General features: G+C 37.5%; 1 protein-coding gene across 1 annotated transcript in view; it reads right to left on the bottom strand.

Moving 5' to 3' along the window:
• Positions 1-21,313, bottom strand: part of LOC133085010 (OTU domain-containing protein 7A-like) — a 188,303-nt gene that overhangs the window by 145,867 nt on the left and 21,123 nt on the right. The window lies entirely within an intron of this gene.

Below are 21,313 nucleotides of genomic sequence, written 5' to 3'. Positions count from 1 at the left end.
CTATCTCATTCAACCTAAAAGAATGTAAATGTTACAATTCTAAGGTTTAGAGCATGAGTTGGGTTTCTAAAAGTTTATTTAGCTGAAGGTTAAATGTGAGACTCACAAGCAAGTGAAGATCTGAAAACTGTGACATTTGTTCACTTTAGGCTGTCTGGCATTTGCAAGGACAGCTGTGGCTACACATGGAGGTCCTTTGGGAAGGGCACTCTCCCCTCAGTCACCTTACTCACCCAAGCACAGGAAGAACAGCCTCTGCCCAGATGCTTGTTGGTCTCCCCCGAGCATGGAGAAGGGGAGCACGGTCATTTCAGCCATAAGTGAGGACAGTGATACCCCATATCCCAGATTCCAGGTGCTGTCTTTAATAGCTTTATATAATTGACATGGAATAAAATGAACATATTTGAAGTATACAATTTGGTAAGTTTTTACATACGTATATACTACAAACCGATCACCACAATCAAGATAGTGAACACGTCCATCATTTTCAAAAGATTCCTCAGGCTGCTTTGTGATCCCTCTGGCCTGCTCCCCCTCACGCTGTCTGAGGCTATCACTGATCTGTTTTATGTCATTATGGATGAGTGTGCATTTTCTGGAGTTTTATATAAATGGAATTGTACAATATGTACTGCCTGGCTTCTTTCACTCAGCATAATTATCTTGAGACTCATCAATGCTGTTGCATGTATGGATAGTTCAATCCTCTTGATTGCTGAGTCGTATTCCCTTGTACGGCTATACCATATATTTTTTATCTATCTATCTGTTGATGGACATTTGAGTTGTTTCTAGTTTTTAGCTGTTACAAATAAAGACATGAATATCTGTGTACAAGTTTTTGTATGGACAAATGCTTTCTGTTCTGTTTGCTAAATAAATATCTAAGAGTGAAATTGATGGGTTGCATGCTAAGATACATTAATTTTTAAGATGCCACCAAATTGTTTCTGAGTGGCTGCAGCATTTCATATTGCCACAAGTGTATGAGGATACCAGTCCCTCCACGCGCTTGCCAAAACTTGCTATGGTCAGTATTTTTGGCTTTAGTCATTCAATAAATGTATAGTAGTACCTCATTCTGGTTTTCATTTGCATTTCTCTAATGACTAATAATGTTGAGCTCCTTTTCATGTGCTTATTTGACACCCATTTATCTTATTTGGTGAAGTGGCTGATCAAATCTTTTGCTCATTTTTTAACTGGGTAGTTTTATTTTTAATTGAGTTTTGAGAGTTCCGTACACACATTTTAGAAACAAAACCTTTATTAGATCTATGGTTTGCAAGTATTGTCTTCCAACGTGTGGTTTATCTTTTAGTTTTCTTAACACTATAAAAAGCAGTTTTTAATTATGATGAAGTCCAATTTATCATTTTTTCTGTTATGAATCATGTTTTTGGTTTTAGTCATATCTAAAAAATCTTTGCCTAGGTGAGTTAACTAAGAGGGCAACACAGGAGGCTTTGGAGCACCCCCCTTTCACAGATGCACTGAAAGTACAACTAAACACAGAGAAATGCCCTCTGAGAGAGATCCAGAAATAAGTCACGTGACTCACATATCCGGTGAACAAGAAAATACCCACATTGAAACAGGAAGAAAAGGCTGAGACACAATCTTGCCATAAACCGTACCTTAGCACAGCGTCATACATTTGGGAGGGGAATCTCTAACCCCCAGCTTCTTCCTGAGGAACAAAGGGTTTGGACCCCACATTTAGCTCCTCAAATTTTAATACTCCCATCTGAGAAATGGACCCCCCCAAAACACCTAGATGTGAAAGCCAGTGGGGCTTGTATCCAAGAGACCCACAAGACTATAGCAAACAAAGAAGCAGTTCTTAATGGGCACCTCACTGTATATATCCCCCCACCACCAGGACTCAGTGCAGAGGCAGAAGCAAAAATGTCCATCTCCCAGTCTTTGCCTGAAAGGGGTCTGTTCATCTGTGTACTTTAAAAGCTGCTGCCTGAGGGCCAGGCTTCTAATTTAGCATGCATCTAGGGGCCAGCTATCATGCTCCCTGAAGACCTAGGAAGCTGGCAGACACCCTATCCATCTTCTCCCTCCAGCCCACTCCAAGTCACCAGTATCTCCCTGGAGGAGCTTGTAGCCTCATCTGCACCCTAGCTTCTATGGCTGCCACCTGTGGGATAGGTCCCTGGATTGTCTGGATCTGAGAGCCAACAGGGCTTCCACTAATGAATTCCATAGGACCAGAGAAAGTGAAGTAGTTCTTAACAGGTTATCATCCCAAGGCCCAGTACAGAGGGAGCAAGCTAAAATGTCACTCTCTCAGTCGTTCCCTGAAAGGGGTTTATCTGCATATTTTAAAAGCTGCTACTTGAGGGAGAGAAGGTATCTAGGGATTGGAAGTGATCTTCCCCAGAGACTGGGGAAACTGATGGACACCTCCCCCATCTTCTTCCTCCAGCCTGCTCCAACAATAAAACCAAGACACCAATATTTCCCTGGAAGGGACTTGTACACATGCCTAGAGCCCCATATTTTGTGGCTGCTGACTGAGGAATGGACCCCAGGATCTCCTCACTCTGATAGCCAATAGGACTTACATTCATAAGTCCCACAGGACTGTAGCAAATGAAGAAGCAGTTCTTAATGGGTACAGGAGCACACCCCCACCTCCACCCCACCCCAACACACACACACACACACACACACACACACACACACACCATAGCTATATACCCAGGCTTGGCACAGAGGGAGCAGGAAAAAATGGCCCATCTCTCAGTTTGTCCCTGGAAGGGACAAACTATATACTATATACATCCCCAGCAGGTGCCTGTGGGTCCAGCTTCTAATTGGCCTGCATCTAGGTGCTAACTATGATCCTTCCCTTGGAACATTGACAGGTCTTGGCACATTCTCAACTTCTGGGAGCCACTAAGAACAAAAAAGGCATCATGGAAAAATCACAAAGTTTTGAGAGACAATTAAAAGCTTAGGCTGGGCTGAATGATAAGATTCATCTAACTACACAAGACCACCCTGCCAAGACTGTGGGAGGTGGCTGTTTTATCTAATGCACAGACACTAACACAGAGAGTCAAGGAAGATTAAGAAATAGAAGAATATGTTTCAAATAGAAGAACAAGATAAATCTCCAGAAACAGATCTTAATGAAATGGAGATAAGTGATTTACATCATAGAGAATTCCAAATAATGGCCATAAAGTTGCTCATAGAGGTCAAGAGAGCAACACCTGAACAAAGTAAGAATTTCAGCAAAGAGAAAATATAAAAAAGTACCAAGCAGAAATCACAGATCTAAAGAATACAGTAACTGAACTGAAAAATTCAGTAGAGAGGTTCAACATCAGACTACATCAAATAGAAGAAAGGATCAATGAACCAGAAGACAGAGAAGGGCATTCATCAAATCAGAGGAGGAGCAAAAAGAAAAAAGAATGAAAAAGAGTGAAGAGATTTTTTGGGGACACAATCAAGAGGATCAATTACACATTACAGTGGTTTGAGAAGAAGAAGGGAGAGAAAGGGGCAGAAAGTTTATTCAAAGAAATAATGGCTGAAAACTACCCTAATGTAGGGAAAAGAACATCCAGATCCAGGAAGCCCAGAGAGTTCTAAACAAGCTCAATCCAAATAGACCCACACTGAGACATATTATAATGAAACTGTTAAAAGTTAAAGACAAGGAGAGAATCTTAAGAGCAGCAAGAGAAAAGCAATGTGTTACATACAAGGGAATCTCCATAAGATTATCAGCAAATTTTTCAGCAGAAACTTTGCAGGCCAGAAAGGGGTGGGATGGTATTCAAAGAGCTGAGAGGCAAAAACTGCCATCCAAAAATACTCTACCCAGCAAAGTTGTCCTTCAGAATTGAAGGAGAGATAAAGAGTTTTCCAGACAAACAAAAGTTGAACACTTTCATCACCATTTGCCCAGCTTTACAAGAAATGTTAAAGGGAATTCTTCAAGATGAAACAAAAGAACGGTAATCAGTAACATAAAATATATGAAGTATAAAACTCACTAGTAGAGGTAAATATAAAGTTAAATTTTGAATATGCTAATTTTGTAATGGTGGTAGGTAAATCACATATAATTCTATCATAAAGGTTCAAAGACAAAAGTATTAAAAATAACTACAACTATAATAATTTGTTAATAGATACAGAATGTATAAAGAAATTTTGACAAAAAATATGAAATGTGGAGTGTAAAAATGTAGAGCTTTTGCATGTGTTCAAAGTTAAGTTGTATGAGCTTAAAATAGACTATTATAAATACAATAAGTTTTATGTAAGCCTCATGGTAACCACAAAGCAAAAGCCTATAGTAGATATGCAAAAGATAAAATAAAAAAAAAAAGAATACCATTATAGAAAATCATCAAATCACAATGGAAGACAGAAAAAGAGGAAGAAAGGAACAAAGGAATTTTTTTTAAAAACCAGAGAACAATGAACAAAATGGCAAAAGTAAGTCTATATCTATCAATAATTACTTCGAATGTAAATGGACTAAATTCTCCAATCCAAAGAGTAGTTGAATGGACGAAAAAACAACACCCAACTATACGTTGCCTATAAGAGATTCACTTCAGTTTTAAGGACACACATAGTCTGAAAATGAAGGGATAAAGAAGATATGCCATTCAAGTGGAAACCAAAAGAAATCTGGGGTAGCCATACTTAGACAAAAACCACTTTAAGTCAAAAATGGTAACAAAAGACAAAGAAGGTTATTATATGATGATAAAGGGGTCAATTCATCAAGAGGACATAACATTTGTAAATAACTATGTACCCAACATAGGAGGACCTAAATATATAAAGCAAATATTAACAGATCTGAAGGGAGAAAAATACACAGCAAAACAATAATAGCAGGGCACTTCAGTGTCACACTTTCAACAATGGATAAATCATCTAGATAAAAAACAATAAAGGAATATCTGGATTTAAACATACTTTAGAACACATAAGCTTAACAGACATATACAGAACATCCCATCCAACAACAGATCACACATTCTTCTCAAGTGCACATGGAACATTCTCCAGGACAGATCGTATGTTAGGCCACAAGACAAGTCTTAAAAAATTAAATAAGACTGAAATCATGCTACGTATCTTTTCTGACCACATTGGTATGAAACTAGAAATCAATTACAAGAAAACTGGAAAATTCACAAATATGTGGAGATTAAAAAACATGTTTCTGAACAACCAATGAGTCAAAGAAGAAATCAAAAGAGAAATAAAAAAAATCTTGAAACAAATGAAAATGGAAACACAACACACCAAAACTTTGCTGTAAAAGCAGTTTTATGAGGGACCTTTTTAACCATAAGTGCTTAAATTAAGAAAAAAGAAAGATCTCAATTAAATAATTTAACTCTACACCTCAAGGAACTAGAAAAAGGACTAAAACTAAGCCCATAGTAGAAGGAAAGAAATAACAAATATCAGAGTGGAAATAAATAAAATAGAAACCAGAAAAACAATAGAAAAAAATAAATGTAATTTAGAGCTGTTTTTTAAAAAGATAAACAAAACAGAGAAATCTTTATCTAGACTTACGGAAGAGAAGACTCAAATAAATAAAATTATAAGTTAAAGAGGACACATTACAACTGAGACCACAGAAATACAAAGGATCATAAGAGGCTGCTATGAACAATTATATGCCAACAAATTGGACAACCTAGAAGAAATGGAAAAATTCCTAGAAACATAAAACTTATCAAGACTCAATCATGAAGAAATAGAAAATCTGAACAGACTAAATACTAGTAAGGAGATTGAATCAGTAATCAAAAACCTCCCAACAAAGAAAAGTCCAGGACTAGATGGCCTCACTCATGAATTCTAGCAAACATTTAAAGCAGAACTAATGCCAATCCTTCTCAAACTCTTCCAAAAAAACAGAAGAGGAAGGAACACTTTCAAAATCATTTTATCAGGCCAGCATTACCGTGATACCAAAGCCAGGCAAGGACACTACAAGAAAAGAATATTTTTGACCAATATCCCTGATAAACATAGATGCAAAATTCCTCAACAAAATATTAGAAAATTGAATTCAATAATACATTAAAAGGATCATACACCATGATCAAGTGGGATTTATTCCAGGGATGCAAGGATGATTCAACACCCACAAGTCAATAAATGTGATACATCACATTGATGCAATGGAGAATAAATATCATAACATGGATATCTATATCATCAATGGATCATCTCAATAGATGCAGAAAAAGCATTTGACAGAATTTAACTTCATTTCATGACACAAACTCTCAACAAAATGGGTATAAAGGAAACATACCTCAACATAATAAAGGCCATATAGGGCAAGCCCACAGCTAACATCATACTCAATGGTGAAAAGCTGAAAGATTTTCCTCTAAGATCAGGAACAAGACAAGGATGCCCACTTTCACCACTTTTATTCTGCATAGTACTGGATGTCCTAGCAAGGGCAATTAGACAAGAAAGAGAAATAAAAGGCATCAAAATCAGAAGGAAGAAGCAAAATTGTCTCTATTTGCAGATGACGTGATCTTATGTATAAAAAATAATATTATATTTATAAAAACTGCACCAAAATGCTGTTGGACCTAATAAACAAATTCAGTAAATTTTCAGGATACAAAATTAATATACAAAATCATTTGCATTTCTATATACCAACAACAAATTATCAGAAAGGAAAATTACAATAGCATTTATTTAGGAATAAATTTAACCACAGAGGTGAAAGATCTGTACACTTAAAACTATAAGACTTTGATGAAAGAAACTGAAGAAGACACAAATAAATGGAAAGACATTCCATTAAGTTGGGAGAGTTAATATTGTTAAAATGTCTATACTACCCAAAGCCATTTATAGATTCGATGTCATCCCAATCAAAATTACAAAGGTATTTTCTACAGAAGTAGAAAAAAATCCTAAAATGTGTATGGAATCACAAAAGACCCTGAATAGCCAAAGCAATCCTGAGAAAGAACAAAGCTAGAGGCATCCCACTTTCTGATTTCAAACTATATTACAAAGTGACAGTATTAAAAACAGTATGGTACTGGCATAAATGCATACACATAGGTGAGTGGAACAGAATAGAGAGCCCAGAACTAAACCTGCATGTATAAGGTCAACTAATTTCAACAAGGGTGTCAAGAATACACAATGCGGAAAGAATAGTTTCTTCAATAAATAGTGTTGGGAAAACTGGACAGCCACATGCAAAAGTATGAAACTGGACCACTATCTTACACCATATACAAAAATCAACCAGAATGGATTAAAGACTGGAACCTAAGACCTAAAGACCTCTCAGAAGAAAATTAGAGTTGGCTCTTTGACAGTTGTCTTGGCAACGATTTTTAGATTTGACATGAAAATCAAAAATAAACAAGTGGGACTACATCAAACTAAAAAACATTTGCACAGCAAAGGAAACCATCAGCAAAATAAAAAAGCAACCTATGGAATGGGAGAAAATATTTGTAAACCACATATCTGATACAGAGTTAATATTCAAAATATACAAAGAGCTCCTATAACTCAGGAGCAAATCCCCCAAATAATCCAATTAAAAAATGTGCAAAGGGCCTGAATAGACATTTTTCCAAAGAAGACATACAAATGGCCAACAAATATATGAAAAGGTGCTTGACATCACTAATCATCAGGGAAATCCAAATCAAAATCATGATGAGATATCACCTCACACCTGTTAGGATGTCTATTTTAAAAAAGACAAGAGATAACAAATGCTGGCAAGGATATGGAAAAAAGAGAACGCTTGTGAGCTGTTGGTGGGAATGTAAATTAGTATAGTCACTATGGAAAACAGTATGGAGGTTCCTCAAAAAATTAAAAATTTAACTACCATATGATCCAGCAATCCCAGTCCTGAGTATTTATCCTATGGAGACAAAATCATTATCTCCAAGAGACACCTGTACTCCCGTGTTCATTGCAGCATTATTCACAATAGCCAAGATATGGAAACAACATAAATGTCCACTGATGGATGAATGGATAAAGAAAATATATATACACAATAGAATATTATTCAGCCTTAAAAAGGGAGGAAATCCTGTCATTTGCAACAGCATGGATGAACCTGGAGGGCATTATGCTAAGTGATATAAGCCAGGCAAAGACAAATAATGTATGATCTCACTTATATGTGGAATCTTAAAAAAAAATTTGAACTCATAGAAACGGAAAGTAGAGAAGTGGTTTTCAGGGGTTGGGAGGTGGGGGAAATGGGGAGAGGTTGGTAAAAGGGTACAAACTTTCTGTTATAAGATGAAAAAGGTCTGAGGGGTTAATGTATTATGTGGTTCCTATAGTTGATAACACTATTGTATAACTGAAATTTGCTAAGAGGGTAGAACTTAAATTTTCTTACAAAAAAAAGGAAAAAGGCAAACAGTTGATGGATGTGTTAATTAACTTGGTAAGGAAATCCTTTCACAGTGTATACATATATCAAATTATCATGTGTGCACTTTAAATATCTTGCAATTTTATTTTTCAATTAGATCTCAATAAAGCTGGAAAAAAAACTTTGCCTAACCTTAGGCCATTAAGATTTTCTCCTATGCATTTTTCTAAAATATTTTTGAGTTTTAGGTGTTACGTTTAGGTCTATCATCCATTTTGTGGTAATTTTTGTATATGTGTGAGGTATAGCTCAAAGTGGGTTTTTTTGTACATGAATATCCAATTATTTCACCATCATTTATTGAAAAGATTATTTTTTCTGCACTGAATTGCCTTCGTTTCTTTACTGGATTTCAGGAGTCAATATATATGAGCTATTTCTTGACTTACCAATGTTCCATTGATCTATTTCTCTATCTTTATGCCAATTCCACACTCTTTTGATTATGGACCTTCATAATGATTCTTAATAACAGATATTGTTAGCCTGCAACTTTGCTCTAATTTTTCAAAGTTCTTTTGTTTATTCTAGGTTTTTGCATTTCTCTTTGAATATTAAAGTAGCTTGTCAATTTTTACAAGAAAATGCCTGCTGAGATTTTGATTGGGATTGTGTTGAGCTTAAAGATCAATTTGGGGAGAATGACATCTCAACAATATTGAGATGTCATGGATGTGCAACATCTCTCCTTTCATTTAGGTCTTTAATTCTCTAAGCAATGCATTGTAGTTTCAGTGTATAGGTCTTACACACTGTTGTCAGATTTATCCCTAGTATTTCATATCTTTTGATGCTATTGAAAAAGTTATTTTTTGAAATTTCAATTTCCATTATTCATTGCAGATATATAGAAATGAAATTGACATCTGTATATTAATCTTGTATCCTGCAACACTGCTGAACTCACTTATTAGTTCCAATAACTTTTTGTAAATTCCACTGGATCTTATACATAGGTCATTATGCCCTCTGTGACTAGAGATAGCTTACTCTTCCTTTTCAATCTGGATGGTTTTTGAAATTATACTTTCTTGCTTGACTACACTGGCTAGAATCTCCAGGGAAATGTTGTATATAGTGGTGAGGGTTGGCATCCTTGTCTTGTTCCTGGTCTTAGTGCGAAAGCATTCTTTCTTTCAACAGTAAGTATCTTGGTAGCTGTAGGGCTTTTTGTTTGCTTATTTGTTTGTTTTGTAAATGCTCTGCATTAGATTGAGAAAGTACCCTTCTATTCCTAGTTTTCTGAGAGTTTTTATTTATTTTTTAAATCAGGAATGAATGTTGGATTTTGTCAGACTCTTCACATTCCTATTGAGGTGATCATATAGTTTTCTGTGTTTTGGTTTGTCAATATGGTTTGATTTTTGAATGTTAAATTAGTTTTGCATTCTTGGGATAAAACCCACTTGGTCATGATGTATTATACTTTTTATGTATTACTGAGTTCAATTTGCTAAAAATTTATTTAGAGTTTTCATATTGATCTTCATGAGGAACATCTGCTCTGGACCGTTTGGTTTTGTATTAGGGTACTCTGGCCTCATAGCATGGATTGGGAAGTATAGCTCTTCTTTGATTTTCTGGAAGAGTTTGTGTAAAACTGCTGTAATTTCTTCTATGTGTGGTAGAATTTACCAGTGAAGTGTCTGTGCCTGCAGTTTTCTTTGTGTGAAGGCTTTTAACTCCAACTTAAATCACTTTAAGAGATAGAGAGATATCCAGGTTATTTACTTTTTCTTGCATCAGCTTTGGTAGTTTGCACTTTTCAAGGAATTTGTCAATTTCATCTAAGTTGTTGTAATTATTAATATAAACTTGTCCATAATATTCCCTTATAATACTTTTAATGTCTATACAATCTGTACTAAGGTAATTTCTCATTCTTTATATTGTTAATTTATCTTCTTTTTCCCTGATTATCTGGCTAGAGGTTTATCAGTTTTATTGATCTCAATGAATTTACTCTTGAGTTCATTGAGTTGTCTATTATTTTTCTCTGTTCTGTTTCATTACTTCTATTCTGATATTTATTGTTTCATTGCTTCTGCTTACTTTGGGTTTAATTTGCTCTTCTTTTTCTAGTTTTTAAGGTGGAAACTGAGGTCATTGATTTGAGGCCTTTCTTTTTTTCTAACAAGGTTAGTGATAGAAATTTCCCCTACGTACTGCTCATTTCTTCAGTTATTTTTTTCTGTCCCTTACGCCCCTCTTCAGGAATTCCAATTACACATATTTTAGGTTGACTGCACTTCTTCCACAACTCACTGACATGTTTTGAATTTCTTTATTTTCTCTGTCTCATTTTGGATAGTTTCTATTGTTATGCCTCTGTTTATTAATCTTTGTTTTTCTGTAATATTCAATCTGCTCTTAATCCCATTGAGTTAATTTTTAATCTCATGTAGTTTTCATATCTGGAAGTTTGATGTGGGTCTTTAAAAATATCTTCTACATCTTTACTTAAATTTTTGAACATACAGAATACAATTTATTCAACACTGCTGTTTTTACGACTTTTGATAACTCTTAATGTCCTTGTCTGATAATACTAACATCTATGTCAGTTCTAGGTTGGTTTTGATTGAATAATTTCTCCTTATTATGGGTCATACTTTCCCACATCTTTGCATTCCTGCTAACTTTTGACTGGATGACACACAATGTGAATTTTATATTGTTTGGTGCTGGACGAGTTTATATTCCAATAACTATTACTCAGCTGTGTTCTGGAATGTAGTTACATTTCTTGGAAACAATTTAATCCTTTTGGGTCTTGCTTCTATGGTTTGTTAGGTGTGACCAGGGCAGTTTTTATTCCAGGGTTAATTATTTGCCATTACTGAGGCAACACCCTTCTAGAAATCACACTCGGTGCTTTTCCTATTTGATGGGTGGGCACAGACACTGTACTTAGCTCTGTGTTGCTGGTGGGCACTGTTCCCTCTAATCTTAGTTGGTTCTTTCCCCAGATGCATATAACTTCCTTACACACATGCCAAGTAGCAGAGGCAAACCCTTGGTACATCGCTGGCATTCTCCCTGTGCATCTCTCTCCTCTCTGTGCTCTGATCTCCTTCACTCCCCGACCCTCAGCTCTGACTCCTCATGACAGGCAGTCTGCTGGGCTCCATCTCAGATCCTTCTCTCCACACCACATCCTGGAAACACTCTCAAGGCCATAAGCTTGGCAACCACAGGACTACCCTTGTATGTTTCCCATCTTTCAGGGATCACCTTCCTTCATTGTCTAAAGTTCAGTGGCTTGTTTCTTACACACTGCTCTCTTCTCTTGTCTCAAGCATGAGGGTAAGCCCATTTCCTAATGCTCCATCTTGGCTGGAAGCAAAAGTTTCCTGATGCTGTTTTTAAACTATTGTTATGGAAAGTTGTATAAGCATACAGAAATATACAGAAGATTATTATGAACCCATGTGCATCCATTACCCAGTTTTAATAAATAATCAGCTCATGGCTAATCTTGTTTCATTTCTAATCTCACCCATTCCCCCACCTCCCAAATCTCAGAGTGATACCATTTCATCCATCAATATTTCAGTGTGTGTATATTTCTTAGCATAACCTCAGTAACAATATCACACCTAAAACTAATTGACAATAATTCTTTAATACATCAAGTATTGAGCAGTGAGCTGCTTGACTAGGGGGCAGGAAGAGGCTGGGAGAGTGGCAGTGAGGACACTTAGAGGGGGTTAAAGAGACACAGATTCTACTAACTGCATCACATACTCCATTAAGAAGTCCACCCACAATCTGCTGGGGATGCCTCTTCAATGAAATTCCATTTAGTCCAAGTTATTGAGTACACGGGGCTGGGAGCCCTGGAGGAACATGCGTATCAGGGGAGCAAGGTAGAAGAACACAAAAAGGTGGGTAGCTCAGGTGGAGACATCCTCCATAAAGACTGCAATGGATGTGGTTGGCTTTCCAGAGAGGAAGCATTTCAAGCAGCCAGTGATGGTACCTGGGGTTACAATCTTCCCTAAGAGAAAGGAAACGAGGGATCTACTTAATTGATTAGCATGCCAGAACAGAACTACCACACATGGTCCTAATAGTCTCAGTTTGTTTTCACAAGTATTTAAATACACTCACCCGTCTAAGGAGAAAATGTTTCCTCCTGAATGGCACCATGCCAGAGGAGGTGTCTTGGAAATTGGATCCTGGACAGGACTTTTTTTTTGGTTATTTCAAATACGACTAATCTAATGGCAGAGCTGCCCCCACTGGGGACAGGACAGTATGGGGAGGAACCTGTGGTTTCATTTCAGTAACCATTTCAGTAATCATTTCTAGATTCACAGGTAATCCCGGCTCTGGCCAGAGGCCAACAGACCTTCTCCTCTAATTCCCACTCAGGATTCACAGTCACCAGGCTGCTTTTTTCTTCCCACTCAGGGACGTGGGACTTGCTCACAGCAGCCCTCTAATCATGCAAATTTGAAAAAAGTTAGAGCAGTGAATTCTCCTGGTAAATCAGGTGACGTGTGTTCAAGACTGGGCTTCAGATCTAGCTTGACTGCAGAGAAAGGATGCTCTGGGTAAATAAGTGTGGTGAGTCTGGCCTTGGGACACTTTTATTTCTCACTGTAATTAAAAGTGTGACCATTCTGGAGCCCACTTTGGTTTCCTGGGTGTTTAATAAGTTAGTGTGGCTCCTGGAGCCAAAGTATCCTGGGTCAGCCACGGTGACTGGCCAGGCTCCAGACAGAGGGCCTTTGGGCTCCTCCCACCTGTGAAATGCTCCATGGCAGCCCTGTGGGTTTGCTGTGGGTGGATGACCAGCTGTCAGGCTAAGGAGAGACTTCTGCTAAACACATGCTCCCCTGAGTTGCCTCCATCTCTCCCCATTTCTTGGGTGTATTCTTTGGAGCATTACTGCATTTATCCAAGTCAGCAGCTGCTGTCCCTGTATCGTAGGAATATTTTCAAAGGCCAAACGTAAAGGTTAATGGAATTACCTGTCAATATGACTGGCAAGTGATTGGGAGTTACCTCTCCATACAAGCTGGACCACCATTTGCAAATTTCCAAACTAAATATACTTCAAACCCAAGGAACCCAGTATTGGAAAAGGGTATATTTCCTCATAACTCTAGAAACTTTGGTTATCAAATTACCAACTCAACTGGTAAACATACATGCATCTTAAAATACGTGGACAGCTTCCCTACGTGCATATATATTTTTGAGAATACGATTTAACTCACTTGTCACCATTGTCCTTAATTTTGCAAATTCCACAAAGATTCTGAAAAATTAGACCAGGGACATGTGAGATGTTAATTTCCAGTTAATGTTTTTTCTAAATGCAACCTGGCTTCTTTGCTCAAGGATTTTTTTCCCCCATGGATGGCAACATAATTGAGGCATGGAAAGAATATCTTGGTAAAGCTGCAAGGCCTGAAATTCACAGTTATTGTAAAAGTGTGAGAGTTGTTTTCTCTTTAAGTAGGGAACTGACACTTTAAGAACTCATGTGTTTGGCCTCCCACTCGAAAATCTTTTTAACCAACTTTTAATATATGTCAAGTGGCTAGACAGTGCCTGGCGCATGAATGTTAGCTATTAGTTCTAGTTTTTGAATAGTCTTTGTGGTCTCTTGAAGTGGTATTTTATTTGAAAAGTTAATTAGTCACATCATAAAATGGGTTACTCAAACATTCCTCCAGTGATTCATTAAAATTCTTCCGAACGGACATAGCATACGAAATGCTGCTACACTCTACAAGGACACAGTGGGTACAGAAATCAATGGTAGGTGATCCGGTTTTGCAGAAAAAACCTGGTATTTAGTGTCACAAGTGGATTCACGTGTGGTTCTGCTATGTCCTGACTATGTAACTTCAAGGAATTTTCTTGGCCTTGGTTTTCTTGCCTATACAATGGGAAAGCTAAGACTTTGTTAATGTGTTGCATGGATTAAATGAGACATCACATTTAAAGACCTTAGTGTCTGATATAGAACAATGTACCATAAATGCTAACTACTGTCATCAATGCTACTGCTCTTGTTTTTTTTTTTTTTTTAAAGATTTATTGATTGATTGATTGACTGCTATGTTGGGTCTTCGTTTTTTTCTTGTGCTAGGGCTTTCTCTAGTTGTGGCAAGCGGGGGCCATTCTTCATCGCGTTGCGCGGGCCTCTCACTATCGTGGCCTCTCTTGTTGCGGAGCACAGGCTCCAGACGCGCAGGCTCAGTAGTTGTGGCTCATGGCCTAGTTGCTCCACGGCATGTGGGATCTTCCCAGACCACGGCTCGAACTCGTGTCCTCTGCATTAGCACGCAGATTCTCAACCACTGCGCCACCAGGGAAGCCCTGCTCTTGTTTTTAAGAACTTGTTTTTCTTTATATTTTATATATCCCTTTAATTTAATCAGGAAAACTCCCTTTAGATTGGTTCCATTATTATCTTTTTTTAAAAACTGAAGTATGGTTAATTTACAATGTTGTGTTAATTTCAAATGTATAGCAAAGTGATTCAGTTATATGTACATACACACATATATATGTATATATGTACTTTTTCTTTTTCAGATTATTTTCCGAAGAACTTCTAATTTAATGAGGAAAAAAAGTATGTGATCAATTATCAAATAAGACACAACCAAATATTTGTTGTAATAGAAGTCTACAAAGTTCTGAGGAATGGCAAGGAATGACCAATTCATTCCAACTCTTCCTAGAAACTTCTTTCCCGGGTATCCACTCTCTCATACCTCAAATCTTTGTTCAGATTCCATTTCTTTTAGTGAGGCCTTCTCTGGCAACCCTAACTTAAAATTGCACCCATACCCGCACCCAATACCTGCTCCCCTTATACGGGTTTCTCCATGGCATTAACCACTAAAATACCATCTAACTCATTTATGCTGTTTATTGTTTGTCTCCATGCGCATGAGGATTTCCATCTGGCTGCTTGTTCCTGGTTCCCAGCAGCCAGATCACACTATTGAGGGGCTAGCATGTGCCAATGGTTGGGGGACAAAGTGGGCAAAACCTGGAATGGCCCCTGCTGTCATGGAGCTTGTGGTCTAACTAGGAAGAGGAGCAGAATAAAGAGTGAGACAGAGTGTGTGTGGGGGGGAGTGGACAGCACTAGACATGAGCTTAAATACAAGCACAGAGGTGGATGGTGTGTCTGGGGAGAAGGATGGTGAAGGGATGCAGTGGGAGATGAGGTAGAAGGGATGGAGCAGGGCTGGATGCTGAAGGGACTTGAGTGGCTTGTGGAGGAGTTTATTCTGCAGGTAGAGGGGATATCAGAGGAATCTGGGAAACAAAGTCACCCAAACTGACCTTTGTTTCAGAGGGACCACTTGACCAACTGGCAAAGGGAAGCCTGCGGCCAGGTAAGGACACACCCTTCCACCCAGAGGCTGATTGTTGTTCACTTCCTCTGCCTTTGTCTCTGCTTATCCCATTGTCCCTACCCTGTCTTTTTTGCCAGATTTCTATCAGCCTCTGCTACTCTTTCTTCTCATTGGCCTTCCTCTGCTGTACTGTGATTCCCATCACTGTGTGTTTTTAACTTTTTATTTTGAAAAAAATAAATTAATTAAAAACACAATTTTTTTTTACTTTACTCTTTTTAAAAATTGAAGTATAGTTGATTTACAATGTTGTATTAGTTTCAGATGTATAGCAAAGTGATTCAGTTATACATACATACACACATATATGTGTAGATATGTATACATTTTTTCAGACTCTTTTCCCTTATAGGTTATTACAAAATATTGAGTATAGATCCCCATACTATACAGTAGGTCCTTGTTGGTTATCTGTTTTATGTATAGTAGTGTGTATCTGTTAATCCCAAACTCCTAATTTATCCCTTCCCACCTTTCCCCTTTGGTAACCATAAGTTTGTTTTCCATGTCTGTGGGTCTTTTTCTGTTTTGTAAATAAGTTCATCTGTATCATTTTTTAAGATTCCACATGTAAGTGATATCATATGATATTTGTCTTTCTCTGTCTGGCTTACTTCATTCAGTATGATAATCTCTAGGTCCATCCATGTTGCTGCAAATGGCATTATTTCATTCTTTTTTATATGAATAATTGAGTAGTATTCTATTGTGTGTATATATATACCACGTCTTCTTTATCTGTTCATCTGTCGATGGACATTTAGGTTGTTTCCATAAAAACACACAAATAGCTTAAAAAACACTACAGAGAGGGTCCATGTACCTTTCACCCAGCTTCTGCCGTCACTGAAATTTTTTTACCCTTAGAAAGATCTGAGACCTCACAATGAAAATAGTTTGTTCTTTGAAACACTGACTTTTAGAAAAATCTTGACCCAAATAACTTTGACAACTTAAAGAACCCACCATACGTAGGTAACCATGGCCTTCCCACTTGTAAAAACAGAAGACAGGTTCCAGGGTATATGAAGGAAGGACACCCCACTGCGTCTCTCCTACTGAAAGCAGCTATTCACCTGCTACTATTACTTCACCTATTACTTTATTATTCAGAGAAGTAATGAGAGCAGGCAGACTGAGGAAGAAGACCACAGAACTGGTGGTGAGTTTATCACTTTTTATTTCCAGTCTCTCTGACGTGAACTCAGGGCAGCCCAGAACTCAGAAGTGGGCATTGGTTCCAAGAGGAGACCTCTCCGCTGGCTCAAGAAGCAGGAAGGGGGTCTACAATGTTCAGAGAGAGTGTAGAAGCCCCTTATTTATCTTTTTTCTCTTAAATTTTTTTCCTCAGTTCTCTTGTACCCCAGACCTCAAGCACTCCTGTGGCAGCAATGCGAGATGGCAGGAAATCAGAACAGGAAGGCAGAGAACCTTCCTCTCTAATCAGAGGAGCTGTGGATCCCAGCGGATGTGGTGAGCCCCACTGCTGTTGCTCTCTCTCTGGCCTCTGCTCAGCTCTGAGATGGGTGCAGTCAAATCAAGTGTGCAGGAGTGCAGGGCAAACACAGCCTCAGGGTGCTGGCTGAAGGGCTGGAGAGCAGAGTCCCAGGGATGCAGAACTATCAAGGTGATTATGATAAGGCAGGAGCTTGGGAAAGCAACCCCTTAAAGTTGTTTATGAACTCTTGGGCTTACCCCTGAACTGCACATGTATGGATCTGACCCTGAATAGACTCCAGAGACTTGGAGCAGTAAAATATGGGACAGATGACTTGCCTAAGTCCCAGACTGGCCAAGTAGGTGGTACATACACCAGACAGATCCAACAGCACTTCTCAAAGACTTGAAGTCGAAACCACGATCCACAGAAGTCTTGGGGAACTGAGGACTTGTGGTCTGAACCCTACTGGGTTAATTACTTCCTAAAACAAAAATAACAATATCTGCCATAAGATTTAAAAAACAACCAAAGTCTCAAAACATAATATTCAAAATATCTAGGATACAATTGAAATTTACTCACTATACCAAAAAACCCAGGGAAATCTCAATAGCAATGCTGGGATGCCATAGATATTGAAATTATCTGACCAAGACTTTAAAGCAGTTATTACATTTTCCAACCAGTAAGAGAGAGCAAGCACTCTTGAAAAATACAGAAAGTCTCAGCAAAGAAACAGAAGATATAAAGAAGAATCAAGTGGAAATGTTAGAAATGAAAAAATTCAACAACTAAAATAAAACATCATTGGATGGGCTCAGTAACAGAATGGAGATGACACGGGATTCAGTAAATTTATAAGTAGATCAACAGAAGTTGTCCAATCTGAAAAATTGACAGAGAAATGATTGGAAAAGAAAATGAGTAGAACTGTAGGGACCTGTAAGACAATAACTAAAGGTCTAACCTTTATATCATCCAAGTCCCATTAGGAGAGGAGAAAAATGTGCAGCAGAAAAAATCTTTAAAGAAATAATGGCTGAAAGGCTGGTTTACTATTAGAAGGCAATCAATGCAATACATTATATTAGCAGTTTAAAGAAGAGAAACAACTCAATCATATCAGCTGATGTAGAAGATGCTTTTGGAAAAAACTTAACAACTATTCATGATAAAACTTTCCACAAACTAGGACCAGAAAGGTATTTCCTTCACCTGATAAAGAATATCAACAAAAACCCATTCTACATAAAGCTGAAAGACTGAAAGCTTTCCTCCTAAGATCAAGAAAAAGGCAAGGATGTTCCCTTTCACCACTCTTATTCAACCTTTTACTGGAAGTCTTAGCCCGTGCAATAAACAGGAATAAGTGAAGAATAAGAGTAAGGTAAGGCAAATAAATAAAAGGCATACATTGGAAAGGAAACAACATAATTGTCTACATAGAAAATTTCAAGGAATACACACACAGACACACACTCTTGAACAAATAATTGAGTTTAGTAAGATTGCAGGATATGAGGACAACATGGAAAAATCAATTGCATGTTGATTATATACGAGCAATGAACAATTAGAAACCGAACTTAAAAAAAATACCATCTATAGAAGTTCAATTCCTCCCTAGATATATACCTTACAAAATATGTATAGGATCTGATATGCTAAAAACTACAAAATGTTCATGAAAGCACTCAAATAAGGCCTAAATAAATGGAAAATATAGCTACACTGACTTCATGGGTTGGAAGACATAACATAGTTAGCATTGATTTATAGATTTAACATAATTCCAATAAAAATTCCAGCAGGAAACTTTATAGAGGTAACCCAATCCTCAAGTTTATATGGAGAGGCAAAAAAATAGGATACTTGAAACACTTTTGAAAAAGAAGAATAAAGTTGGAAGAATCATGCTGATTTTAAGACTCACTACAAAGCTATGGTAATCAAGATGGTGTAGTATTGGCAAAGGAATGGACATATCGATCAGTGGAACTGAACCGGCATCAATAAATAGTTTCCTACAAATACGCTCAGTTGGTTTGTGACAAATGTGCAAAGGCAATTCAAAGGACAAAGGATAAACTTTTCAAAAAATGGTTTGAACAACTGGTCATCTATATGCATAAAAATGAACCTTACCCTAAATCTCACATGTTATACAAAAATCAACTCAAGATGAGTCAGAAACCTAAATGAAAACATAAAAGTATAAAACTTTTAAGAGTTCACATAGGAGAAAATCTTCATGACCTGGTTATGCAAAGGTTCTTAGACATGTCATCCAAAGCATGATCCATAAAAGAAAAAAAAATGATAATTGGACTTCATCAAAATTAAAAACTTCTGCTCTGCCAAGGGCATTGCTAAGAGAGTGAAAAGTCAAGCACAGACTGGGAGAGAATATTTGCAAATCACGTACCTGACAAAGGATTTATACTCAGAATATATAATGAACTCTCAAAACTCAACTATAAAAAAAAATAGCAACCTAATTTTGCTGAGAAATAGGAAAAAGGCTTGAACAGGTATTTTGCCAGAGAAAATACACAGATGAAAACTTATAACATGAAAAAAATTCAGCATCATTAGTCACTAGGGAAATGAAAACTAAAATGATGAGGAAATACCATTCTAAACCTACTACAATGGCTAAATTTTTTTTTAAAAAGCCAAGAGCTGGTGAGGATGTGGAGCAGCTAGCACTCTCACACATTTCTGGTGGAATGCAAAATAGTATTGCACTCTGGAAAACAGTTTGGCAATTTCTTTTAAAGTTAAACATATACTTACCATGTGAATCAGCAATCCCTCCCCTGTGTTTACCCTAGAAAAATTAAAACTGTGTTCACAAAACCCCTGTTCTCAAGTGTATCGCAGTTCTAGTCTAACTGTAAAAACTGGAAACAATTGAATGCCCCCTACAGGTGAATGGCTAAACAGTCCATGGTCCATCTCTACAATGGGTACCACTCAGCAGAACAAAGGAACAAACTATGGATACGCACAACAGCTCAAATGAATCTCAAGATAATTATGCTGAGTGAAAGGAAGCCCGTTTAAAAAGATTAGGTTCTGCGTGACTCCATGTATATAAAGTTCTCGACAGAGACAAAACCAAAGTGATAAAAAACAGAGCAGGGGTTGCCAGCGCCCAGGGTTGGGGAAGGCACAGCGTTAAAGAGAGCAGGAGGGGTACTTGGGGGTGATGGGACAGTTCTGTGTTCTGAGAGCAGTAATAATAACACAAATCTATACACATGTTCAAATTCTTAGAACTGTACACAAAAAGTCATTTTCCTGTATTTTCCCTTAAACAATAAAATTAAAGAAAAAAGAAAAGAGCTGACAACTCTTGCTTCCAATTGAAGGCTAACCAGATATCAACAGCAAGGTCAGTACTAGTTGCAAAGAGGGCAACCACAGACAAGATCTTCTGCTACTGTCTGAGCATCTCTACACGCTGGTCACTCCACCTGAGCATTTACATCACAATTTCTAATGTTTACGATCACCCTGGAAAGTGGGTTAGGCTCATTGTATAGAAAAAAACCTGAGGCTTAAGGGAAATGAAATAATTTGCCCTACATCTCGTAGCCAGTAAATGTTGAGTCTGGACTTGACCCCAGCCCTTGTTGCCAATCTCACTGTAAACCTACTTCTCCATATGACTGCTCACTGAAATTAAGAAAAGCAGTGAAAGCTATCAGGGAGACATTAGAACAGCACTTTGATTCACATATATCACAAATATTCTCTAAGCATATTTTATTCTAAACCCCGAGTTTGTTTGAAATTCTGGGAGGTTCAGGGAAATTTAAAAACTACTCCCATTTTATCAGAATCCCCCAATAAGCGGCTAATTTTCAATAGGATTGAATAGTTACCTCCAGTGATGCAAATCTACAGTAATTCATATTTTTCCCTAAGTGAATGAAGGAATCATTGTAACTTAACACTACTTGACCAAGTATTTGCTAATTTCACAAGTAGGAATTTATACATATGAAG

This window comes from Eubalaena glacialis, chromosome 2 (genome assembly GCF_028564815.1).
Source record: "Eubalaena glacialis isolate mEubGla1 chromosome 2, mEubGla1.1.hap2.+ XY, whole genome shotgun sequence".
NCBI lineage: Eukaryota > Metazoa > Chordata > Mammalia > Artiodactyla > Balaenidae > Eubalaena > Eubalaena glacialis.
This window is presented reverse-complemented; position numbering and strand designations above follow the sequence as displayed.